General features: G+C 39.0%; 2 protein-coding genes across 23 annotated transcripts in view; one reads left to right on the top strand and one right to left on the bottom strand.

Annotated features, from left to right (window-relative positions):
* The window catches only part of ANK3 (ankyrin 3), a 508,367-nt gene that overhangs the window by 184,424 nt on the left and 296,077 nt on the right, over positions 1–27,866 (top strand). The window lies entirely within an intron of this gene.
* Positions 1–27,866, bottom strand: part of LOC308634041 (melanoma inhibitory activity protein 2-like) — a gene marked incomplete at both ends in the record, with an annotated part of 120,304 nt that overhangs the window by 81,116 nt on the left and 11,322 nt on the right.

Raw genomic sequence — 27,866 nt, 5'->3', positions numbered from 1 at the left:
CAGAAAGTGTTCATTTGAACTCTTTTCTCTACCCCAATTATTAGTTTTACAATAAAATATCCTGGTACAGAAACACTAATTTTTACTGCAGGCCCAATGTGAGTTACTTTTTCTTTTCTTGTTTGTTTGTTTGAACCCAGGGGCACTTTGCATTGAGCCACATCCCCAGCCCTCCCTCCCCCCCCCCAGACTTTATGTGTGTGTGTGAGTGAGTGTATGTATTATTTAGAGACAGGGTGACAGGGTCTCCTGAATTGCTTAGGGTCTTGCTAAGTTGCAGAGGCTGGCTTTGAATTTGAGATCCTCCTGCCTCTGCCTCCCTAGCTACTGGATTACAGGAGTGTGCCCCCACATCTGACTGAGTTACATTTAATTCTCCACTCTCATTCCTCCCCTCCCTTTTTTCATCAAATAGTGGTTTCACAGGCAATACAGAAACTTTCTAGAACTCTATTAAGTCAGTTTCTGTAGAAAGTGCACATAAGCAGTGGTGTGTGTAGTAGGCCCTCAGTAACTATGACCAGAGTGATTTGCACATAGTTTTCAGAAGTGCACAGTCCACTTGAAGTAAGACTGAGATGCTGTGGGGCCTCAGCCTTTCCCTTCCTGTTTTCTATCAGTGCCTGGCAGAACTGGAAAGGACCCTACAAAGGAAGAAAGGGGAAAATCTTTGATCTCCACATCAGAAATGCAGAGAAGTTACAGGCAAGCGTTCACACTTGTGCTCCAGAGAACCCCAGCCGCATCCTCATGGATGTGCTGGACTTTGTGCTCCACCCTTTACACACCTTAAAGTCAGCCCTACAAAGCTGCTTACATCAACCTCCAAGGTTATGCCGTTCGGAATTCTAAGTACACACAATAAGTCTTTTCAGTGGAACATCATCTTTTTATTCTCCTTGTTTTCTTGGTGAAATTGGTCCACGTGTTTTAGGCCCACTCTGACATTTCAGCAATTTCTTCCGAGTACTGTGTGTGTGTATATGTGTGTGTGTGTAAATGATTTCCACTTATTAGATTCTTTCCAGTCTGTGCATCCTCGCAGAAGACACCCCGGCAGGCTCTGAGCACTGCTACTGCTTCACTTCACATAATGAATATTCAGAGGCTGCAGTCATTGAGGACTCAGGTGGCAAAAATAGTAAGGTGATTGAAGCAAACCCTAACATGAAAGCCAAATCTGCATTTCAGTGACTCGAACTCTGATTACAGCAGATTCAGATTCCTCATTCTCTGACCCTGGGACCACATGAGAGGAGAGTCCTGGGGAACCTCCTATGAATCGGGCATCTGTTCCATACACCAACATGCTCCACGTCTTTCTGTATGATGTGTTGTAATCAGCGTGTTGTTTTTAAAAGACAACAAGCCCTTCTGTAGCCCTCTCCACAGAATGCATCGAGGCTGATAACAGCATAAAGGACGCACTGTTGAGACCGGCAATGCATGTATTGTTTTCCTCATAATGCAGTCAGGATCGACATAGGAAAATTGAGCGTATTTTTTTTTGAAGTCTTATTTTATATATTTTTGTCACCATCAGCAGTTGAACTAAAGTAGGAACTGCTCCATTCTATGACGGGTTAAATTCTGCTCTGTGCTGATCTAGTGGTGATGTATAAATTGCAGCCCTTTCTTTCTTTTTGAAGGATTCTAAAATAGTTTTGGAGAATCAATGCTGGATTTTTGCTTCTGCATGTGTGGTGACTCTTGATTTTTTTCCCTTTGGAGGAGCATCCTTTGCAGCATTCCCCCTTCCGAGGAATCACTTAGACACTTCCAGCTGGTGGCAGGGGATACAGCCATAATACAGCTTCCTCTGTCCCAGCTGTCTCCATTACGGTCAATGCATTAGGATGGCTGCACCCTTGTGTCGAGGCTCAGGTGAAGGAAGGTGTAGGATGGAGTCTGGACCCCACCGTTTGGCTTTCTAAACGCTTCAGCTTCTCCAGCATCTCTGCCTTTTGAATGTCTTCCTGCTTCCAGTCAGAGGCTTTTCTCTAGTGAGTGGGATGCTGCTGCACGCCTGATTAAAGGTGCCTGAGGATATCACCTTTTACACGGAAGCCCTGCGTGCCTGACAGGATCTTTTTCAATGCATTATGGCTCATGCAGCCTCACAATTAAAGAAAAACAGGGATTTAGAGATCAATGCTGAAGAAGAGACCGAGAAAAAAAGAAAACATCGCAAACGGTCCCGGGATCGGAAGAAAAAGGTAGCTATGTATGCCAGAGCTCAGATCTTGCCTAGATTCTTTTTTTGTTTGTTTGTTTTAGTCTCCTCCTGGCATCTGTGAGAAGCGTGAAGGGGTCTTTTCACATGCTGTATAGAGTGTCAATCGGGTGTGTAAATGGGGAATGGATGGTCTAGCCCTGTAGTGGAGACTGGCCACAGGCTGGGCATGGCGTGGACAGGCAAGGCTTTTCTCCTGGGGAGGGATTGCAGGGCTATGCGGAAGGTGTGTCTCCCTTCACAGAGTCACTGGCATGTTTCCACAACACAGGAAGGTGCTGGGAAGGAGTTAAAAGTAGTTTCTGCACGGCCCGGTCAAGGTTAAATGTACTGCGGTGACTTAGGTCTGAGGCAGAGGCCAGAGAGTCAGGCTTTGTACTTCTTAGAGGTCTGTCTCGTGGAAAAGGAGCTTTTGTGCTGGAACTGTGTCACATGCATGCGTTTCTGAGGCTGATCTGTGACCTTAAAGACGTAGCAGAAAAGTCATTTCCTGCTCTGCTGCTTTTCCTCTTTCTTTCCTGGTGCCCCTTATTTCTATAAGGTGCTTTTAGTTTGGTTGTACAACGGGAATAAGCTGCTACAAATAACTTTCTGTTGTGAAATAAAGCTGAAATCACATAGGTTTGCATCTGCCTGCTGGGTGAGTGATTATCCTAAATGCAGGAATTCCCGTGACATGGCCGAGACCTGCAGCCTTTAGCACTGATTGCTTGAGCTCTGAGCTCAGGCATGGATGATCCCCTACTGATACCCCAAGCCAGGGGGGAGAACAGGGAATGTGTTTTAGGTCAGTGGTGTTTTTTTCATAGCCAGAGAGTACTTACTGTTTGGAGGCTTTTCCCTTAAATACAACTGCTAGGGACTGGCTGGGAGTAAGGCCCCAAAGCACCTTTTCCTCCATGACAATTAATCAAAACGGACTAAAACTCTGTGATTTGAATATGGAAGTCAGGTCATAAAGCATTTTTATGTGTCTTTGTGAGAATCCCCAAGGGAAAGGTATTCTTAATTTGCCCTGAGCATTGGTGCATGTGCCTTATAAATGATATGCAGGTTTCATCTGCCACATGTACAGGAGTGACTATGGCTATTTTTGGTCCCTTTGCCATTTTCTTCTGAGTTGGTGTCTATAAGAGAAGGCTCTCCACCTCTCGTGGCAGAGCAGACTTTGAGAGACTGAATTTGGAGGGCTGTATGTTTAGCTGCAAGATGTTAAATATAGATGGTTCCCACTTTGATAGGCTTGTAAATAAACTTCTTGAATACATTTTCAAAAAAGTGCAAACTTGGGGTAAAAAGTTGTATGCAGGCGTATTCCAAAGCCTTCAACAGCCTGGTGGTTATGAAATGGCTATGTCTTGCTACATTCTGCTCTAATTTTATCATATTAGGTTTTTCTAGGGGAAGGTCACTACTGATTGCCCCTTCTCCACACATCTCGGCCCCCACCACTCACACCATGATAAATGGGCTTCTAAGACACATAAGGAAAGAGACGTATATTTGTATAAAGATACCATGTCATCCTTGAAGTCGACACCATATGAAAGAGTTGTTAGCCTTGCCAGGCTTCAGTGCAGCAGTGTCCTGTGGCAGCTTTTGTGCCTGGGCCCCTGTTTGACTTGGAAGCAAAACAGGACAGGGGTGAGGCAAAGGGTGTTTCAGGACTCATTGAACTGCAGCTAATGCTTTGTGGACCCAAATGCTTTGTTATGAATACAACAGAGCCTGTCTAATGTAAATCTCTTAGCAACCAGAAGGAAACATGGAGAAATATCAATATCACTATTGTAAATGTGCAAATAGATTTAGATGTTCTCAGGACACTCATGAAGTAGATCCAGAAAGTGGCTCATGGATCACACATTCACTGCTGTTGTCCTCATTAATTCATAACATAATATAATGGGTACAGATCAAAGATCCAGTGTGTTATGCCAGGTGCAGTGTTTGTAGTCAAATTACTTCATCAACTACTTTGGTACAGAGTTAAAAATTCAGTTATTTTTTGAAGGCACATTCTAGACTTCTTTTAGTGTTATAGCATATTTAACCTTTAGTCCCTACAAAGTGAATTGTTTTGACTCTGAGTTTTTTTTTTTTTCTTCTTCTAAGATCCTAATTAAGGCCTGAGGGCTACTTTGTTCCATATTATAGGACCCATGCCAATAGAAAAAAAACCTGCTTTTTAAATGTAATTTTCTGGATTATTATGGGGATAGTTGCTCTTATTCCTATGCGGAAGTATCCTCCAGGATCTTCGAGTTACATAAATGTAGTTCTGAGTGTTCTCATAAAAGCACAAAATAGAAAAGTTTAGGAAGTATCTATGCCTCTATTATCTACTAGTAGTTAAAAGTGTGTGATTTACAAAATAAAGAATTTGGACCATGGCAATCTTGCAGTTTAGGCTGGGGCAAGCCCCAGATGAACCTGTCTTGATGATATCTGTGTGACACAGTGTTATGCACTAGGGACTATTGATAAGTATTATAATCAAATCATAATGTAGACAGCACTGGATTCACATTTCATCAGGTTCTTAAACTGGAGAGTTCCAAGAGTTACAGAGTGCCTATTTTGAATACTCTAACCATGAATAAGTAATTACCAGTGCCCCCCCCAGTATAGAGAGCTTTTAGGAATTTATAGTTAGTTGAATTTTAATAAAGATGTATCTTATTCTTGATACAACTGAAGTAGTGTCAGGAAAAAAATAAATCTTCCCATTGGTTTAAAAAAAATGCTTCTGGGTAGGTGCATATTTTGATTATTTAAGTGCTTTGCATTCAACCCAGGGCCTTGCTTATGCTAAGCACATACTCTACCACTGAGCTACATACCTGACCCTAAACCTTCATCTTTTGTCACCAATTTTTCTGTCTTAAAGGAAAAATAAAAAGAGGTTTTAATGAGTATGTAGTTTGAAACAGCTTAACAATGTATTTACAAATATCTCTTACCTACAGTTTCCCATTGCTTTCCCTGACTTCTTTCCATTTTTCCCTTCACACTTCTTCCTTGACGGGCTGCTTAGTTGGCAGCCAGTGGAAGATACACCAAAGAAAGCCAGAGAGCCCCTAGAAGTGTTGATGCTGGTCTGTGGCCCAAACAAACTGTAGAGAGGAGCTCTTCATGTCCCCTGCTTCCAGCAGGCTCCCTGACCTATCCTCCCCTGAACCCATGATGGTTTGTGTCACAAATGCCCTTCTTGTGGTGCAAGATATAGTCCCTGAATATCCCTTGTTGCCACTAGCTTCTGGTGCCACATTTACTGCATATTTTGTCGTCTTTGTCATTTCTTTGAAATGTATAAAATACATTTCAATTGTGAGAAATATCAAGACAATAACCTTAATATATTCAATAAATGGGTTTTTAAATATACGAATATATGCTCCTCTATGTTGACTATGTTTTGTCAAAAATATTTAAGGCAACCTAAGGAAGTTTATACTACAAAAGAAAGTATAATGGGATTCATTTCTATGTATGTAACTGATACAGTGCTAGATACTGGGCTAAGTAGCAACTAACTCTGTGATTAATATAATTTCTGTGTAGTGATGTCAAATTCATAGTTAATCAGTGGGAGAGCAGGAATAAATATTCATTGCTTCATCTTGTATTCACATATTCTTTCAGCAAACGTTTATCGAGGGACTTCTCTGGACCACACATTGCATCAAATGTTGGAAACAAAACTGAACCAAGAGTAGTGGCAACAGTTGAGAAGCTCCAGTAGAGTTGATAAAGACAAGAGCATCACCCATCACCCAAGCTAAGGTCTGAAAAGTCAGTAGCCACAAGAGCCCATAGAAAGACCCCCACATGACTCTGATGGACTCAGAAGAGTCTCTGTGAAGATAAGCCTTAGAGGAGGAGTCAAAGCAGAAGAACAGGAACCCCATGCTCAAAATGATGGAAGTAGGAGAGGCTATTTGAATATGAGGGAAATAAGCAATATTGGAAAGCTTTCAGCCAAGGAGGCCTGAGTTTGTGCTAAGAAAAATAGGTGGGGGCTGGGGCATGAAGACTCACATGGTCCCCTTATAGGGTTTGGAAACATGCCTGCTGAAAGGAGGGAGAAACTTCCATGGTGGTTGTAGGCAGAGCAGACCGTGAATAGCTTTATGGTTTGGCGCCATTGCTCACGCATCAGTGTCGTAGACAGCAGCAGGGAGAGCAGTCAGGAAGCTCTGATGAGATCCAGGCATGAGATGCCGAGAGGCTGAACCATGGGGAGACTCTGCCAACGGAGAGGGGGTGTAGCATGCGAAAGATATTTAAGGGAAGACTCAGTAGAACTTGGCAATGGATGATAGGTAGGAAGTGAGAAAGGGAGATCAGATTCTAGGGTAACTGCCAAGTTCCTGGCTTCAAGGGGGAAGATGAAGAATTGAATTTCCTGGATTTGTGTCTTTTCTCCCTGGACATTTCTTGACCATTTATTATGTATCCAAGTGTTACATTTCTTTGTAGGCAGGGGCTCATGATACTGTACAAAGAACATGTTTTTATTTTCTCCATTTTGTAGATGAAGAAATTGAAGCATGAACGTTCAAGTTAGTTGCCAGAAGTTCCCACAGTGGTTGATGGGAGAGAGAAGTTCTGGTTGGGTCAGTCCAGCTTTCTGGCTTGTGTTCTAATCACACTACGTGACATTAATAGTGAACAGCATTAATATTTTCATAGCTATACATCAGAGTCAGCTTATTTCAGAAAATCTTGTAAATCATCTATTTCTTACGCATCTGAAACTTTAAATAGACTTTGTGTCTCTAAGTAACCCACTATTGTAATGGGTCTGTTTTTCTTAATTTTTGTAATAGATTTTAATGTTTTGCCTAAAGGTACTCTTTTTAAAAATTTTTTTTGGAAAGATAAGAATAAAAATGACCAACACCAGGACTTCAAATCCTCAAGGACACATTGGTGTAAGGACAACATGACAATGTGTAGGTGCTTGATGGTATGTCAGGCAGTGTGCAGAGGAATTCCCAGGAGACGCTGCTTCTCTCTCCCTCTGTCCCTCTCATCTGTTCCTCTCATCTATGAGTAGGTATTGTTTCCATCCCCATTTTTTTTTTCATAGATAAAACCTTCAAAGAATTCACCTGAAATCCTGTAACTAGTCAGAGTTGGACCTAGGCTTTAATGTGGGCCATAGGATCTTGGAATCTGAGACTCTAGAAGTCTAAAGTTAAAACAATGAAGGGTTTGAGAACAGGTTTGAGGATGCATGAACTTCAGTGTTTCTTGCTGCAGGAGGTTAGTACTGCTTGACATGTCACAGGTTTTCCTCGTGTCCATCAGCTAGTTATCTGTGGCATTCATAGTGTAAGGTGCCAGGCCACGTGAGGTTTCATATTGCAACAGCTGGACTTTTGTGGGGCATGGTTGTGTGGTCCCCAATGAGATACAAGGAACCTGCTCTAGAAAGTATAGAAACTATAGGTTTATAGGGAACTTGGTATCCCTATTTGCATACTCAATCTTCTGTACTATAATTATGTGTTTATATGTCTGGCTTACCAGGAGACTATGAGCTTCTTGAGGCCAGATATCTGTCATAATCATTTGCTGTTACAAACTGGTGCTTGCTGGGTGGGTAGGTGGGTGGTAGATGGGCGGTGGACGAGAGCCAGTATCATGCAATGATTAACAGCATGGGCTGTAGATAAGATTGTCTGAGATCAGATGATGGCACTATCACGTGTCTGTGTGACCTTGAGGAAGTTGACCTCTCTGTGTCTCTTCACCTGCAAAATGAATGTACTAAAAAGTATGTGCTTAGTCATAGGGTTTTAATGAGATTTTAATGAGTTGGTTTTAGAACAGCTTGGCACAAAGTAAGAGCCTTATAGTATTGGTTGTTGCTGCTGTTGTTCAAAATTAATAGAAGAATAAATGAATTAATTTCATCCTAAACCTTCGGGGATTGTACCCATAAGTTAACTCACTGAAGTCCAGCAGGCTAGATTCCTGGGAATTAATCTGGCTGCAGCCTGTCTCCACTCTTTAGAGGAGGGAGGATAGAAAAAGTCTTAGCTCACTCTGGGAAAAGTTGTAAACCTTTGTCCTTTGATGTTGCACTTTTGATATTTAGAAGTAAGAAAGCTATTAAATAAAATTTGCTGGTGGATCTGTTCCCCATTACTACCACGCTACAGTTTTTTCCTCATCTGTTTAAGTATTAACATTTTCTTTTCTTGATCAGTTATCATTATGACCACTGCAAGATCATGTTAGATAGATCATACATTTATTAATGTCTGAATGTGTTACTTTAAAATTTCCAATTAGTTTTGACATTTCTGTACCCTGGCTACTGGTAACTATTTCTTCACTACTCTTCAGACCCATAGTCCTTTCTGTCCCTTCATATAACTTGGACAAGATATTACTTTGTGTGGGTTTTTTTTTTAATATCAATATAGAAAAAGTTTGCTTTTCATAGGTATGCTTAGAGAAAAAGCATAGGACTTGGCAAGAGTTTGCTTTCTTTCTAGTTAGATTATTGGAAAGGCATAAATTAATCATACCCCTTTTACCTGCATCTGGCCATTTCATAACATTTATGCACTTAAGGAATACCTTGCTGTAATAGGTACTAGCAACATGCAGGAGACCACCTACGGGGCCATCTACCTTCTCTAGTTTAGATTCTACTTATAGTGTTGAGGTAAAGGATCATAGAAAGAAACAACTTTTGGTGGATCTCCTGTGTGCTGGGTGCCTTTTGCCTTCTTCATCTTACTTGACATTATATCAACACTGTCATGACATGGCGTTATCCTCATGCGCAGAGGCATTAACCAAAGCTTGGGTCTGTTATACAACTTGCCTCAAGTCACAGATAACAGGTGTGTTTGAAACCAAAGTCTGTTTGGTTCTCAGACCCTTACCCAGGCTTTTAGAACCTCTACAGGAGTTTTCTTGGGGTTTTTGGTAATGGAGGTGCAAGGTTAACGATCACGTTTGAGGTGTTAGAAAACACAATTAGTAAATGATTTAACTTTCAGCAATTATTTTAAAAAATTTATTTGAAAATCTGCAAATGGGCTGGGTTGTGGCTCAGTGGTAGAGCACTTGCCTAGCACATGTGAGGCACTGGGTTCAATCCTCAGCACCACATAAAAATAAAGGTGTTGTGTCCACCTACAGCTTAAAATGTATTTTAAAAAATCTGCAAACTGTATAAACCATTTTACTAGAGTTAATGTACTTCTATTAAAATAATTTTTAAGTGAAATCTATTCATTGAAACAAAACAAAACAAAAACTATTGACATATGTACACTGAGTAATGTTAGCTTACATATTGAAGGGGAATGTCTAAATACAATATTAGATGCTGTTATTTTATCCAAATTTTCCTCTAAATAAATATTTGTATGGAAAGATAATATTTGAAAACAACTAGTCTCCCATAAGTTGGTCCAAATCAGTGTTCTGATCTGTATAAAATAAAAGTGGAAGAATTGAGCAGAAAGCAATGGAAATGAGACTCTGGTGTTCAGCATACGGGTCAGGTCTGTTTCTGACATTTATCCCATTCACTCGAGTTTATGCTGTCATGATCCAAAGTGGCATAATGAAATAAGATGGCCCATCATTGCCCAGTACAGAAGCTGCCTATAAAATGTATAGATTTCAATTTAAATTTAATGACTTCTAGTAAATTATTTTTTAGCCATTGGTCATCTGACTAATTAGGGTCATATCCTTGGTTCTGCATGAACTCAGATGAAGTTCATTAGAATAGGTAGAACAGAGACTACTGTTCATATCTGCCAGATCAATACCTTGGAGGTTACCAGGATGTTAAGCTTTCCAGTACGGTCATTGGAGAAGGCTGATGTATGGATTGCATGGGAGAGAGCTGGAGGAGGTGGCACACATCTATAATCCCAGCTACTCAGGAAGCTGAGGCAAAATGATCCCAAGTTGAAAGCCAGTCTTGGCAATTTACTGAGACACTGTCTCATCAGGGAAACAGCTGGTGATATAGTTCAGCGGTAGAGTGCTTGCCTAGCATTTGCTAGTCACTGAGTTCAATCCCCAGTCCTGGGCAGGGGTCAGTGAGTGATGAGAGGAATGGGAAATGGAATTAGGATATAGAAAGATCAGAAGAAGGAAGGAAGTTCAAGATCTTCTAGGTACCGGAAGTCAAGTAGTAAAACACTTTACCTGTCAATTCTTCTAAAACTCTTGTGATTTTTTTTTTTAATCCTGATAAAATACAACTTTTTAAGAGGTCTATGCAATTGAAGAAGGTATAAAAACAAAATTTTAAGAGGATTAAAAACACTAATAGAGTAGGTAAGCCATATAGAAAGAAATGGGGAGATTAAGTATCACAATTTATGATGGGGTCTGGATATAAATTCATGTTGAAACTGTTCTTGTTTAGCTATGTGGCCTTGAACAAAATTTCTCTGGGCCTGTTTCCATATTGATCAAATGAGAATATTAATTTTTAAATGGAGATACTGTAAATAAGTGCATTTCACCGGATTCCTGGCATAAAGGGAGTACTTAGCGAGAGTTTCCCGCTTCCTCTCCTACAGTATGGACTCTCAAATGTAATTGCGTGACTATAGTCAAGAAGGAGGTAGTGGAACTGAGTAAGTTAAGGAATGTTCTGACAGTTTTCCTACCTCATAAGCATTCAGAACATTATTTGCAAAAATGATTTGCTGAATGAAATTTTACTACTAGTCCACCTTTCCCAAATAACCATTTGAGTCCTGCAGTTTCGCTCTTTGCAGACTTTCTAGTCCTTAGGGAATTAAATCTGTCATTTTGAGAAATACTCCCAAAGACTCATATGTTAACTACATTTTCCATTCATTAACACTGTTATTAATTAGTTTCTCTGGGTGGTTAAATGATTGCCTAGGTAGATATTAAAGCTTAAGAACCATATGCACAGATGGAGGAAGTACAAATGATTCTTTTACTTTATTTTGCTGATTCAAGTACAAATATTTAAAAAAAGAAAAAAAAAGCCAGGCATAGGCATCCAGTGACTCAGGAGGCTGAGGCAGGAGGGTCACAAGTTCAAGGCCAGCCTCAGCAACTTAGTGAGGCCCTGTCTCAAAATTAAAAAAAAAAATAAAATAAAAAAGAACTGGGAACATAACTCTGTGGTCAAACACCCCAGGGTTCAATCTCCAATGTTTAAAAAAAAAGTGTAACTATTGAAATATTTTTTGAACAAAAGTACTTGAGCTGAATGAAGAGTCTTTATAGCTTTGATTTGAGAAGAAACAAAATGTTTCTTTTGCAATATGTCTATAAGATACTACACACACATCCTAATAGATAATTCATGACCAACCAATTTATCATTCCCTCTAGGCAGAATGGCCACGACAGAGGTGTTGTGATAACTTTGTGATAATTTGGCATTATTATGAATAATGGACCTCATGAACCCTTTTCCACCTTTTATACCAAGTTTGTGAACCCAGAGTGGCTCACTGGCTGTCCCCATTTGCCAGCAATTTTTCTGCTTCATATTTTCTCAGATGGTTACTTGCTAGGGCCACTAAATTTCTTCAGCCACATACAGCAAGTTACCCAGTACCTGACCAATTGGCCTGATTCCATAACTGCCACTTAGCTTCAACAGTGTATTTCTATATTTCCATTCACCTTAAACCAAAAAGAAAAACTAAGCCTGAAACTTTCATGTCTTTCCTTAGACATTTTCATCATAGACTCCATCTGATTTCTTTCTTTCTTTCTTTCTTTGGGTTATTTTTTGTTTTATTTTGTTTTGTACCAGAATTGAACTCAGGGGCGCTTAACCACAGAGCCACATCTATGGCCCTTTCTGGATTTTATTTAAAAACAGTCTCTCATTGAGTTGCTTAGGACCTCACTAAGTTGCTGAGGCTGGTTTTGAACTTGTGATCCTCTTCCCTCAGCCTCCTGAGCCCTTGGGATGACAGGTGTGCACCACTATGCCCAGCTTGATTTCTGTTTTTCAAAGGACAGTGAGGCAAAAGTATGGGAAGAATGTATTCATTCTTTTATTTATTGAGCTTTAAATCCTTGAACTTAACAGGTACTTCATTAGGTGCTTGAAGTAGATTACTGTATTGAATCCTCATGGAATGGCTATTATGGTCCCAATTTTCTGGATTAGGGAAGTTATACTCTGAAAATGTGGATAGCTTTCCAAAGTCCCACAGTCATCCCTGTGCCTTTCTTATCACTTCACTCTTGTTGTTACCCCCAAGTCACCCCTGGAAGTACCATTTTCACAGAATACTGTACTGAGCACCATGAGATAAATCATTCCTGGACCATGAAATACCATGCTGGGGTTTCTTCCCTGCTAGAAAATCCCTAGTAGAATCCTACTCATGATTTCTCTTTTTCTCCCAAAAGAACAGTATACAATGGAGTGTGGCAGGTAGGAGGGTGATATTTCTGGATGTAATAAATAAGTTACTTCATTTCAAATCACTTTCACTTCAAACATTTATTAGGAAATAATCCTATTAATGGTTAAGAAATGTAAACATAATAAATTCCCCAAATGTTTTTATCTATGTATGGGGGGGGGCCTGATATTGCACCCAGGGGTGCTCTACCACTAAGCTATATCCTGGACCCTTTTTATTTTCACCTTGAGGAAGGGTCCTGCTAAATTGCTGAGGCTGTCCTCAAACTTGCAATCCTCCTACTTCAGTCTCCTGAGTAGCTAAGATTACGGGTGTGTGCCACACGCCCAGCAAGTGTTTGTATTTTTAAAGATAAGTAGCAAAATCATTTTGTGTTGGCTGAATTTGTTGGTTTCTGAAATGCATCTATTCGCATGTTTGCTGAGGCCTTCTATTTCATTTTTATGAGAGAACTGTGGAAAAAGCTGGCTTTAAATAACTTACTCAGCTGGCCTCAAAAACAGTCAAATGTTTACAGCTTAGATTAGAAATTAAAATGCAATTTGTAGAAAGGTAAGAAATTAACACCAACATCAAAATCTACTTCAGATGACATTTTTTTCTAAAAATATTTGACTCACCATGGGCTTTGCCAGGATCTTTTCTTATTAGCATAGAAAAGACCCCACATGAACTGATCTTTGTTTACCCTTAACAATGAAAAAGGGTGAATGAAAAGTTTAAATTGAGGGAGGGGCTTGGCAAAAATTAGAATTCTCAAAAATTTTTATTATTCAAAACTAGATATCTTATTGGTTTTGCTAGCAAGACTCAGTTTGAAATTATAGCAAACCTGCCAACAAGAGCCAGTTCCATTTACAGTAAAATAATTGGTGGGTACTAAAGGTTATTGTCTCAGTTAATCCTTGAAAGGACCCTTTGTGTAAATTGGCATTATTTCCATTTTACCAAATAAATTCAATTTCGAAGTTTTATTTTTTTTTTATCAGTAATAGCAAAAAGTATAGGTTGAACTTGAACCCATAGCCATTGGACTCCAAGGTTTCTCCCCCTCACTGCCCCTGCATTTCATTATTATGCTTGTAAATTGTCAAGCATATAAAGATTCTGGTGCTTAGGGAAAGTGTGTACCTCCATTATTTTCTAATCAGTTGTAATATCACTTTTCATTTACCTTTCATCATTACTGGGTACTGTTCATGCGTTCTACATATTCAATACTAGGTAAAGAGGGCTTTTAAAATAATGATGTGTGTGATTTGAGCTTTATGTTTTTCATCTTCAGATGTTACAAAGGGGTGTTAAGTACGATTGTAAAACACACAGCGATTTTGAATCAAGTACAAAAAGATCAGGGTTGTTGCTTACACCATGGATTTACAGTCTGAGGAAGTAACATTCATCAAAACCATAACCTTGAATAATACATTTTGTTTTCTATTAGTAAATCCCCTAAATATCCAGTCATCTCATTCCCAGCCCCGTGTCTGCCACCTGGGTGGTCAGGACTCAGGAAATGCTGGAAGAGACGTAGCTTCTGAGGTCACTGAATGTCTCCCTGGCTGCCTCCCTTCTTCTTGAAGGACCTGCTGTCCCTTATGGCAGTGGCTGGCTCACTGAAACCTGACTCAATAACATGATGAGTAGACTGACTGACTTCTGTCAACACTCAAAATACATTTGCCTGCCCTTAACAGGAAGATTACCATATTGATGTTTTAAAATGCTGAGTGTAATTAATTTCTTTACTTTGAAGCATGACCATTGTTAATGATCCCTGCTTTACTATGCCTCTTCAGTTGGAGTCATTCCCTGCTGTCTAAAAATAAATGGTTTCATTATGCACATTTATTCCATCTACATGTATTCCAAATAGAATTGATATATTAATACTGGGAATTCAAGCAAATGAAATTCACACATTCACTTGTCTTCATTACTATAGAATTCATGATCCTGGTAATCCGCCTCAATTCCAGTCTGTGGATTGTTTCAAAAGGTTTTGAATGTGCCTCATCTTATCTGAAATTGGATCTTTGAGAGTGACCAGGAATGTATTTAAAATGCATGTTTCCTCTGCTGACAGTGTTATGAACTGCCAGCCCTTGGGCTTGACTTCCTGTGGTCACATGGGGTAGGAATGGTAGCATGACTTCCTGCTTCTTCATGTATGAGTCCAGATCTTGGTCTTTCTTCCAGCTCCCCACAGAACAGCCTGGTCTTAAGTGGCCCCTATTGTAATTTGACTTTACATAATATGTTTCAGTGGATTTTTCCATGGGATCAGATTAAAATTTCAGTGGATTTTCTATGGGAGAAGATTAAAATACTTATCTACCCATCCATTTGGCCTCTGATGGGCATTATGCTTTTATTTGCTTTCTGACGGATTAGTCAGGATTTTGTTTGTGACAAAGGGCAAGTACTCTAATATTCATTTGGCATCCTTGGGTTTGAACTGCTTTCCTGGAGCTTCATTTCAGCTTTAGTGGAGCCTAACTTATTAGGCTGTTCTGTGTCTGCTCATACAACTTAATCTGACATAGTTTTGTTTTGTTTTTAAGTAAGTGCTGCTGGAGATCTCTGAAATAAGAGGAAAACTAATTTTGGGAGACTCCAAGGAACCAGGGAAAGGGCCTGGGTGGAGCTGTGGAGTTGGTGAGACCTGGGTTTGATTCTTGACACTGTCGCTTCTTTTTGTGGAGTTGCAGTCATTTAACCTCTCTGAGTCTCTGTGCCTTCATCCGTAACAATACCTACCACAAAGGGATGCTATGAAGACTCAATTAAATTGAACCCGAAGTGACCAGCACAATGCAGTGATTCAGCAAATGCTCATACCTCCCACTTCTTTTTCCCTGGTGCACATGGAAGAAATGAGAACTTGTTTCACGTGAAGTGTATTTAGTGAGACTTGTCAGTTAAAATGGGAAAGTACATTTACTGAAATGGACTATGAGCAGGAGGTCAGTAAATAAGTAAATGATAAGTACATGTCTGCATTTATGTTGGAGTGTATATTCCAAAAAGGACAGTTAAAATGAGAACCCTATTTCCATCAGGAGGAAATTCAGTCTTTGGAACAGAGGCTCAGGTTCTAAAGAGGTGGCCTGGCTTTCCATGCTTTCCCAGTAAGGCTCTAGTTTCTTCTGCAGAACCCAGTCTCTAGTGCAGGTGTCTCTATCAGCTTGGTGGATTTCTGAATCAAGTTACGAGCCAGCCTTTATTTCTTAAGGCTTCATGGGTTTCCCTAGGCATTCCCACTGAAAGTCTCCCCCGGCATCTGCTGCTGGACTCCCAGCAAAAACACTTAGACGGATATTGTCAGCAAAAGTTCTGTTCTAGTGACTCTCAGAAGACAGCTTTGGAGCCAGTATCTGATATGCAGTTTCCCAGGGACAATTAGAGAGAAGTAAGCAAACTGCTGACAGATGGGGTTTCTTGCTAAATATTAACTGTCAAGTGAAAGAAGACTTCTTCAAGAACTTTTGAGACTATTTAATACCTGTTGTGCTACTTTAACTCCCTACTTGATTATGTGTAATTTTTTTATTGATTGCTCAAAACATTACAATGCTCTTGACATATTTCATACATTTGATTCAAGTGGGTTATGAACTCCCATTTTTACCACATGTACAGATTATGTGTAATTTGCTAGAGCATTCTTTGTGTTCTCCTAACTTCTTTTTTTCTCACCATATAAGAAATAGATGTCCATTGTAGAAATAATATTAAGCACAGGGAGGTAAAAATCACCCAGAGGAACATAGATGTAATTGTTTCAAATATATATTTTTAAATATTATTCTGTGTATATGTTTGCTTAGCTGCTTCTTTTGCTCTCTATTTTCCTCCCCAAAGATGAATGGAAATGAGATAGTAGTAATAGCTCTTCTTTGATAGCCTCATTTTCCCAACTAAATATGTAATGGGAACATGAAAATACCTATGTCCATTTTAATAAATATCTAACATTCTACTTTATGAATGTACCAAAATGTTTCCAGTTAATCTTATTTTTCTATATTTTGTTGATTTCAATTTTATGAAAATTGAAAAATTATGAAAAATATCACAAAGGACAATACCATATGCTCTTTTGTTCTAAACCATAGTGTGGTCATTTTATGCCACCTTGGTTTTTCTGGTGATTTTTTTTTTTTTTTTGTTCCTGGTGTTCAAGGTTCTCTATTTACAACCTCATTTCCCACAGATCTGCTAGTTGACATTAGTTCTAGTTCAGATTACTCTGTCACTGTTTCCAAAGTGTACTCTTCTTTCCCACCTCTGATCTTTGTGTTGCTCTGCCTGCCATTCCTTTCACCATTCTCTGTGTGCAAATAATTCAAAGAGTCAGGGCTCTTTTCTAATCCTACCTTCCCGAAACACGCATGTACACAGCTGATAGTAACCTCTTTCCATTATTTTACAACTGTTTGTATCTCTCAGGGATTGTACAACACTCTGTACAGAATTGTAATTTTCTGGGATGATATCTAGATGAAAAATATCATATTGTGAAATATCTTAATTCTGAAATCTGGGCAAGTCCACTACGTTTGCAACTTGAGTCCCTTTCCTTGTCAATTTAACATGCAGGACCCCAACACAATGGTTCCAGAAGTCCTTGCCAGCTCCAGGGCTCCCTCATTCTCCTACCACACTCCACCTTACTTGGGCAGGACCACACTGATTCATAGAGTGCCCTCTCAAAAGTCCCCTTGGATTGATCTGTCCTCTTGGGTGAATAAGTGGAAGTGGTATGGAGGTCTCCGCCCCACAGTGCTTGCTTTTCCTCCTACTTTCATTATCTCACCTGAGATCTTTTGAGTTCAGTGACTCTCAGCAGGAAAGAAGCTGCTGCATCATATCCACCTGGGTTAGTGAGGTCACCTGGCCTTCTTCTCCCAAGACTTAGTTTTCCTAGCATGCGGGCCTTTGTGATAAAACTGGATAGCAAGACCCTTCTCCCCAAAGATATACAATTGTTTGTCTTATCCAGGATGATACATTTTAGGATATATATATACTGTGTTTTTCCTATACTTGCATACTTATGATAGGGTTTAATATGTAAATTAGGTACAGGAAGAGATTAATGACTAATAATAAATTAGAATTTTAATAATATACTATGATAAATTTGCCAGCAAATCATCAAATAAGGGATACTTGAACAGAAGCACTGCGGTACTGCAACAGTTGATCTGATAACCAAGATGGTCCCCGTGACTAACAAGCAGGTGGCATATACAGTGTGGATACCTGAACAAAGGGATGACTTACATCTCTAGTGGGACAGCACAGGGCAGTGTAAGACTTCATCACACTACTCAAAACAGGGCACCATTTAAAACGTATGAGTTGTTTGTTTCTGAAAATTTCCATTTAATATTTTTGGACAGTGGGCATCAGGTAACTGAAACCATGGAAAGTGTAACTGGGTAGAGCTGGGACCTACAGTGTTAGAAGTGGTGTGGAGGTATCAAATAGCAGAACAAGAGTTCTCTCAGCTTGGTTTGCTGTGAAGGTTTTGCCTTCTCTCTGTAAGCATGATGTCATTTTTCTCCCTCTAGGAGTCTATTTCCCATTTTTTAAAATTTCTAGTGTGGACAGTATTATTTTTTCCTAAATATTCTGCCATCTCTTGATTGTTTATGCACAGAGAACCCTTTCACATGCCATGCCTTGGCTAGTATAGGAAAGTTTATAAAATTCAGTTTTCAGTAACAAATACTACCTTATTTGAGGCCCAATTTTTTTGGCTTTGTTTTTGTGTCTCTGACTCTTCAGGCTCCCTGGATTTAGTGTCTTATTCACCTGGTCTTATTTTTATATTTTTTCTGGCCTTAACTTTTCAAAACTGTATCCTCCTTTGGCCCTCTCTATCTTAGCCAAGAGTAGGATGCTTAAATCTTCCATCTCACACACTAAGAGACCCCAGATCTGGCTGCCATCTTCTGCCAGGCAATGCGATATTAGACAAAAATTATCACTGCTCAAGGTCAGCCTCAGAAACTTAGTGAGATCTTGTCTCAAACTAAAACGTAATGAGGACAGGGGACATACCTCAGTGGAATGTAGGTTGTAGCTCCTGGGTTCAATCCTCAGCATGCATCTCAAAAGAAGCCCACCGTTATCTTATTAGGAAATGTTTTGATGGGACCACTACTGAGTAACATAACTAAAGTGTTCTATGTGCCAGAGAATCACATCTCATCCACACTTGCATGATTGAGACAACAAACATGATCTCAAATTGTGTTACTGTGAATATTGGGTTAAAAACATAGCATCTATGTATCTTGCTTCCATTTTTATACCAATCACTCAAATACTATTTAAGGTACTAGTAATGACTTTCATGGACTGCAGATTAAAATGTGGGTCTGGTCACTTTGTTAGTTAGTAAATGAATTATTGCATTTCTTTTAAATGAAAAAAAAAGCTACTGTAGAAATCTGAATTTGAACTTACAGGGTTTACATAAAGGAGAAATACATCATTTTGAAGGGCAGAGTTGTGTGGAAAATTCCCAATCCCCGGAGTCAAGGAATCTTAGAGGTGGAAGGGAACTTCGAGGTCACTGAGCTGGGGCTCTGCAGAACCTGCCTCTCCTTGACAGTAGCTCTATGAATTGTTTGTCAGTCTCTGCTTATGAATTGCCTGCGAGTGGAAATGTCCTACGTCTAAACATAGTCCCCATTGCAGAATGGTTCTAATTGTTAGAACATGCTCCCTTATTTTAAGACTAAATCTAGCACCCTGTTATGTCCACCCATATGCCAGCTATTTATATAGATGAAGATAGTGGTATGTAGGTGCTGCTGCCTTTCCAAACTAAACACTCCCATTTCTTTAGAAACTCTGTATAAGACATAGTCATGAGACCCCTTAATCCCCTCATAGCCATCATGTGATGCCTAGAATTGAAGAAGGATTTCGAATGTGGAATTTCAGTTCATAGTATACACGGCACATGATCAGCTGTTGTCATTATGGGTAAAAGGGTTCAAGGTCCCAGCTATTTTGAAGAGAAGGCATTTAATGAACCTCCTCTGTCCGTTTTCTTGGGAACTTTGTTTCTATTTTGCATGTAAATATTTATCCTTCCTCTTTAACTTAGACTTATCTCTTGGTTGGCGTTGACATTTATACATTTGACTGATCTGTGAATACATTAGAACATTTAAAAATAGCTAAGCATAGATTTTTAAAACTATGAAATTTTCATTCCTTCCAATACTTTATCTATCTCCTGTGTTTTCTTTAATATCTCCTATACCTTTATTCATCATACTTAAAAATTATTTTCTGAGTAATTATTAAGGACCAGTATATGCCCTGCATCGTTTTTTTTCTTCTTTTTGCCACCCTCCTTTTTCTTTTCTTTTTGCCCCCTCTTTTTTTCTGCTTTCTTTTCTTACCTTCTTTATCCTTAAAATATTGGCTAGAATTCACCACAACAGGTAGACATGTTTCAATTTCAGTTGGATTCCAAAGAGGGAGGAACAAATTATATAATGTGTTAAAATGTATGGAAGTTTGATTATCATGTGTTTTAGACTAACCAATTTCGTAGGTAAAGAGTTGACTTCTTAGGCATTCATTTTTATGGACTGAATCCTGAGACACTGGCAAGTATGGAGAATTACTTTGACAGTGAAATCAGCCAATAATAAGGGCATTAAAAGAGAGAAATTCTGAAATATTGCATTGCAGTGATGATAAAACATACACGTTATTTTGTTTCTACAGCATTTCAACAGTGCAGGTAAGCAGAGAAAACATGCTTTAAGTCCCTTGGGAAATGGTGACTTGGTAAAGGAGACAGTCAAGAGTAAATGAATTAAAAACAGTTTGATGGCTGACAGAGAAAGTCTAGAATGTTCAATGGAAGCCTTATAAAGAATCTGCCAGGACAGAGATGAGACAGTCATGTGGAGAATAAGACTGGTCCTGATGATCCAGAAGTATGGGCAGATATCATAAAGAACTCAGGTAGAAAAACTACAGGAAGGATGATTGGTTGACATGATGGCTCACTGAATGTGTGTGTGTGTGTGTGTGTGTGTGTGAGAGAGAGAGAGAGAGAGAGAGAGAGAGAGAATCCAAGGAGGATAGGTCACAGGTGACAGACGTGAGCATCTGAGGCTGCTTATACCTTATAGTGAGGAGGGAATGCTGAGGATTTGGCTTGTGTGTGTTTGAGATGTACTCCCCTTCCTTCTGCCTTCTCCTGGTGGTTCTTATATTTTTGTGTTTGTGTACCTCTGTCAACTGTTATGTTTTTGCCAATAAGACATTAGCGTAAGTTGTTTTTGAACTTGGACTTTTCAGTTTTCTCAAATGCCAACATTCTGGATTTGGAACACCAGAGAGAACAGAAATTCACTGAACTGATAAATTAGAAACCTGGAGAATAATTATTGAATTATTTTGAGAAGTGCTGAAACCATTGATTTTTGTCTAAGCTATCATTTACAGGGCAAGAGAATATGAGACAAGCTTGTTTTAATACTTCTTGGATTTAGATTATGACAGTCTTCAAGACAGGAACTGTGATACCCTGTTCATGTTCTCCATATACCATAAGAATTTGTTACATTTATGATAAGGTTTTTTTTTTTAACTGTGTCTTCCATTTTGAAAGCAATATGTTTATGGTGGCTTTCAAAAAACAAACTGAAAAGTAGAAAAATATCATCCACAATAAATTATGTGATCGATTTAGTGCAATCAGTTTCTCCACTTTTTCTAACAGTATTAGAAGCTTAATTTTTAGAAGTTTAGAGAAATGAAAAAGAAAGGAAATGTCTTGGAAAAACAATAGGAGAATAGATTTCCATTACAAATCTGTCTGTTAACAAAAATGGGCATAAGATGTCTGAATGCTCTGAAAATTTGCCCAGCTGATTTGAAACCACACATGCCAGGTTTAACTTTCTGAAATGTGCTACTTTTATTGGAAGAATATTTCAAGTTTGAAGCTGAATTTTAAAGATTCTAGCAAAAAATATTAAAATGTATTCAGTTGACCTTTTTATAAAACACTGCTGGGGAAGCATACATAATGCTTTGACAAAAAATGTTGCCCTATCATTAAACATTAAAGCCGTATCAGCAAGGAATACTGTTACACCAAAACTTGTGAAATTAATTTGTTTTTTGGTAGTTCTTATATTTTTGTGTACCTCTCTGCAATTTTAATTTCAGTAATTATAATTTTAATATCAGTATTTGCAGTTATTAGTTCTAGCAGAAATAGAGAAACACATATCTAACCTGACTAAAATGTTTAGCTTGGAGAGTCAAAATAGAAAAAAAAATGAGACAAAACAGTTGTAGTTCATTGTTTTTATAAAGATAAAACCCTATCTACTACTTAATGCAATGGATAGTTATATTTAATAGGAAGTTCCCTGGATGGAACAGTTGTAAAATTCATGATGGTACTTGGCGATCTAAATGAAGCATTTTAATTAACAATAATTGTGTCTTGATGTGTCTGTGTTTGAGGTCAGATTTCAACCATCATAAAATGAAGCATATTCTGTGGGAAGTAGCCTTTTTAGACTGTTGTTTGCTGTAGTAGACAGCAGCTGGGACGTGTACTTTAGATATGAGGGAAATCCCAAGGTCCCTTGTGTCAGCAGGGGGAATGTAGCAGGAAAGCCTAGACCAGATTTTTAACTTGAATTTGCAATTTAATGCAGAGCTTTTAATTGCATTCTCAGCAATATTTGCTTTCATCTCATAACAATAAACTGTTCATGGTAACATCCTAGTATATATAAAATGTGGCACTAGAAATCTCTCAAAAACACTTATTTTATTTGCCTCACAATTACATGTCCAGAAAATTCTAAAAGGACCTCTATGCTTAAAATCTTATTTTTTTTAATGTTGAAAGAGGGTTCTTTTTTTTTTTAATGTATAATTTACTTTGCAGTCAAATGGACTTATCCAAACTCAGTTTTTTTTTTATTGGATTGCTCAAAACATTAAAATGATCTTGACATATCAGTTACTCAGTTTTGACGAATGCATACAATCATTCAACCCATCCTTCAACAGATATGGAAACTTTCATCCCCCTTAAAAGTTCCTTTGTTCCTTTGCCCTGTTGGTGTCTCTCCTCCGCTTGAAGCAGCAGCCAGTGTGAGGATTTCCAGCACTGCTGTCAGAGCCTACTGTTAACTCTTAGAGGTTGTATGTCATACTGAAATCAAAGATCTTTAAAACTACGTTTTCCTTTGAGGAGTTTTTTTGTCCCCCTAGGCCTTAGAAAATCATTCAGAAGTACATGTGTAGACAAAGAATGGGCCATATAAAACTTTAGTGTATTGCTACTAAGACACATTGGGGTGGGATGTAGCCTAGTCTAGAGCACTCGCCTAGCATGAAAAGAGCCCTGTGTTTGATCCCCAGCTCCACAAGAAAAAGGCACATTAGGGCAACCACACTTTCTAATAGTTATTGAAGGCGGAGCAGGTCAGTTTCCAGCCTATGAAAAATGTTTCAAGTCACTTTCTTGTCGTGTTTTAATTTGCTCCTATTTCAGTTTCCACTTAGAGTAAAAAAAAAATTGTTAGTAATCCTTTGTGATTGCATCTTAACTTTGTGTAGTATGTATGGAATGGGAAAACAGTAAATGTAAAATTATTAAAAATGATCAATAAATGTCCTGGATGCAACCAAACAGCTCAGTACCCTGCTACTCTGTACTGAAAGAAGCAATGTTTGCCTTGGTCTCCTATCACCCCAAGTCTATGCCTTCTCCATGATCCTGTCCTGCTGCATAAAATGAGAGGCACTATCATTTGGATCACGGTGACCAGACAAAGAGCACTTCTGTTCTCTCTCCCTGAGAGAGAAAGAGGGAGGTAGGGGTGGGTGGGTGTGGGTGTGTGTGTGTGTGTGTGTGTGTGTGTGTGTGTGTGTGTGAGAGAGAGAGACAGAGAGAGAGAGAGAGAGAGAGAGAGAGAGAGAGAGAGATTCTACATTGCCCTCTAAAGATTTTGCCATCCCTCCTAATGCATTCTTCTTAAAAAATAAATGTTAAGGTTGGAATAAGCTGGACAAGCAGAGAGGTATAAGATTGCAGGATAGAAAGCTACTTCTATTTCGTTATTGAAGTATATGAAGTATAGAATGAAATTGCACTGCTGTCATAATTTATTCTCTTTATTAAAATAGACAAGCATTAGACAAGCCATAAAATTCCCATCTGCATTCACAGCAGGCTCCCACCATCTGAAATAGACCCCCCCCCATTTTTTTTTCTGAAAAACACCAAGGATTGAAACATTTTAATGTTGGGGGTCGACACAATCATAATATTTAACTTCTAAAAGCAATGGGTATCCTCATCTGCTCTTTGGCTTGCTGCATCTGTTTTAAAGGGAAAGCTTGCTGTCTGTACTTAAATGTCACCAAGGACATGGGAGTTGGGTCAGAAAGCTGCAGTGCAGCAGAGAGGAATGAATGGACTCCCAGCTTGGTGATTCACTGCAGTTCTGCTTCTACCGCCTCCTGACCTGATCACCTTGAGAAGGAATTTTTGCAGTATGTAAATAGTCACTCCTGAGGCAGAGTATCCATTGTCATTTGAGGCCATTTTTCTCCATTTCCTGAAGGGGCAAAACCTTTTAGTGCCGGGAAATTGTGGAAATTGTCATCCTAGGCATGTGAATGGACTAGAGGGTGAATCCACCCTTTTCCTCTTTAAAATGAATGCATCATTTTTAAAGACAAACACTTGCTTGACATTTTAGGCATAGAAAGCATGAAGTCCTATAAAGATGGTTTAAAAGGTAATGGTAAAGACTCTTTTTCAGCAAACTGTTCCCCTGCTTGGAGAATATTCTGTTTCAATTTTTTATAAAGGCAGTGTGATGAAAAATTTAAGCAGACTCTTTTAGGATCAGGTCTTCTGTCAGATGTCACGCCAAGCTCCCATTTGGTAGGAACGGTTATATAAGGCACTCTGTACTATCTGTCTAAGTAGACCTCTACCATCCAGGGTCCTGGAAGCTCCAAGCTTGCCTTTCTCTGAAGACTTTCTGTTTATGGTATTTCTGCCTTGGTTCACTTAATGTGATAGGACGTTTTAGTAATGTTAGTCTGTTGGAACAACACCAGGGAAGGATATGAGGGATGCCCTCAGGCTGGAGAGTCAAACAAAATGTTCATGCAGTGGTGCAATTAGGTAAATTTAGTAAGAATAAAAATGATATTGGAGGGGCTGGGGTTGTGACTCAGTGGTAGAGTACTCGCCTAGCATGCTTGAGGCACTGAGTTCAATCCTCAGCACCACATAAATGTAAAATAAAGATGGTGTGTCCTCTTAAAACTAAAAAAATAAATATTTTAAAAAATGATATTGGAGCAGGTTTGATGACGAATAGGATACCACAGTACTTTGAGAGGGACACCTAGGGACACTAAAGAGGGAAAGTGTAAAATAATAAAAGTTTTGATCTGAAAAGGTAAGTACAGATTTTACAAGGGACTTTCATATACATTATCATATTTGATCCTTGTAAGTCTGTGGAAAAGATATTCTCGTTTTCCCACAAGTTACAGCATTTGCTCAAGGTCAGTTAACTCATGTCACCCGGAATCCTTAGTGTTTTTCTCCCTCCTTTCCTCCCTCCAATATGTCAAATGTGAAAATTCTGCCAGAGTACCATTTCAGGCCTGTCCCCATCACGGAAGCAGCAGGGGAAAGGCTCAGCCTGTCTAGCTGGCATCCCAGAGGAGATGCTGACAACTTTTCGTTTCCTTTCTAGCAGGGTCATTAGTGCTAAGGTAAGAAGAGAGAAGGCAGCTGGTTTCTGACAAAGAATTTCCAAGTACAATGACTTATTACTTTGGTCCTAAAATGCGAGTTCCTTGCCCTTGACAGGAGAGGGCCAACTTCCAAAGATTAAGTATGTGTGAAGTTGTTTTAGCAAGTGTGTGTGTTGAAGATTTAATATTAGTAGTATCACCGATTGTTACCACTGTCACTACTGGTTCCACCATAATACAGATTATCTTGGTCAGCTCTGGAGTCAGATTCCTGGATTCCCTAGATGTCTCTCCTCTGTTGCTCGTGAATTGTGTGGATTTGTTGATTAACTTCGAGGTCTGTTTCCTCATCTACACAACGTGGACCCTCTCAGGTGGTTGGGAAATTTTCCTAAAGTGGTCAACTGTAAAGTGTTTGGAAGTGCTAAGTAAATCTCTGGTGCTTTCCTATGGTCTCATGGTTAAATCTTGGTTGAGAGTTTCCTAAGTTTCTCAATATTGGTCAATAGAAAGTATTCCTTAACCATTAGGCAACCAAGAGAGAAATACTCCTAACAATTGGTAAATGTTTGTAACCTCAGGATCATGTAGTTCAGTCTTTCCTTCTCAAAGCAGGTTGCCCTTATTGTTCTAGAGTTGTTCTACAGCCAACATTTGAAAAAGGTGATAGGTATTATCTGATTTGGGTTAATAGATTTTAGAATGGAATTTGAGAGGTATCTTAAAACATGTAGATCCATCATTTCATAAGAATGAATCATGTTTTTTTTTATTTCTTGCACATCATTTTGCAATGTGTGTTATTTTAAATAGGATGATACCCCTGTGACTAGAGAAAGTTAAGTCTTTTATAGAGAGCATTTTATCTGAGAAGCATTCCATTTTCCTTTTCTCCTTCTATTCTTCCCTTTTTAAAATAAATATTTTAGCATCTTTTTCAGGCAAGCTGCTAGAAAATAGTGGTAAATTAGGCAATTCTTCACTCTCTTGGATTTTAAAGTCTGTTTTCACACCTTGAAATTTATTACATATCCTTTACTTCACATACAAATGCGTGGTTATTTTGGCTTAATTGCTCTGAGAAGATCCACAAAATAGCTCCTGTTGGGATGTTGACTTTCACCCTTTGGAAGTGTAGACCATGTCTCTGTATTCTTTCTTTTTTCTTTTTTTTGTTCTTCAAAACATATTGTTACTTCCCATCTTTAAGTTGCCCACATTAGAAAACCTTATTTTTTCAGTACCTTAGAAAACAGTTTACTATTGTTTTATTTTTCCAACAAATTATCCACATTCTTATCATTTACTCTTTCTTCTGACCTCTTTTCAGCATATGCAATCACTTGAGCAGTCTGGACTAATCATATTTGTGGACTGTCAAATTGACCAAGATACTGATAGGGTAGATGCCATTTTCTCCTTTAGAAAAAAAAAAAAAAAAGAAAAAAGAAATCCCATTTTTTTTCAATGGGCTTGGAGATGCTTTGTCCATTAGCTTAAAACAAACTAAGCTTTTCATATAAACAGTTCTTCTATGAGAAAAAATATAGGACCTGACATGTACAGATTCCCTTTGCCTGCCCATACTTCCTTTTCCACTTATGCTTTTGATACCTACATTCCGTTCATGCTTTGGTTCTATGATTCACTTTAGGGTTTTGCTTGTTGATTTGGGTTCTGGTACTTTTGAAGTTGCTGCATCTAAAGGAAACCATGATGATCTACATTTGTTATTGGGCAGTATAAATCTTGCTTTTTTCTAATAGAAACATTACTGATAGGCCCTTTGAGGCTTTCACACTCAGAAGGAATGTCTCCTGTCTGCTGAGCCAGGCCTCCCTGTCTTGAAAGGGCCATATGGTGAGAGGATAAGGTAGTTGTTTAAGCTGACCTTTGAACCCTGCAGCAGTCTTCCCTGTTTTGCTGTCCTGGCCTCTTAGTCTCCTCTCATTTTCTTGCCTCCATCCAGGCACCATCTTGGTTAGAGAAGTGGTGTGTTCAGTAGGAATGCCTTTGGCTACATTGGTATTGGTTTATGTGGCTAACAGTGGATTGAACAGAGGGGTCTCTTTCCTAAGAAACATGCAGTCTGGAGGTAGAAAGGGCTGGAGCCAGGTCAGAGGATTTGTGATATTGGCCTCTACTCCTTGGTTAACTGGCTCCATACCTCGCATCTGTGTTCAAGACAGACAGAAGTAAAGAATCAAGCTCATTGATGTAGGGCTTTTATCAGAAAGAGGAAATGCCTTCCCAGAAGCCCCTAACCAACCTGTGCTTTTATCTCACTGGCCAGATCTGCATCTGATAGCCCCTTCCAGCTGCAAGAGAGGCTACAAAAATGAATAGGAAGCCATTGTTTTGTGCAGCTGGCAAAAGAAAGGGGGTGAGGAATATCTAGTGCATGAGCAGACGAC

The sequence above is a fragment of the Spermophilus citellus genome (assembly GCF_964194105.1).
Source record: "Spermophilus citellus genome assembly, chromosome: 15".
Lineage (NCBI taxonomy): Eukaryota > Metazoa > Chordata > Mammalia > Rodentia > Sciuridae > Spermophilus > Spermophilus citellus.
The sequence above is the reverse complement of the archived record's forward strand: the minus strand, read 5'-3'. Positions and strand labels throughout refer to the sequence as shown.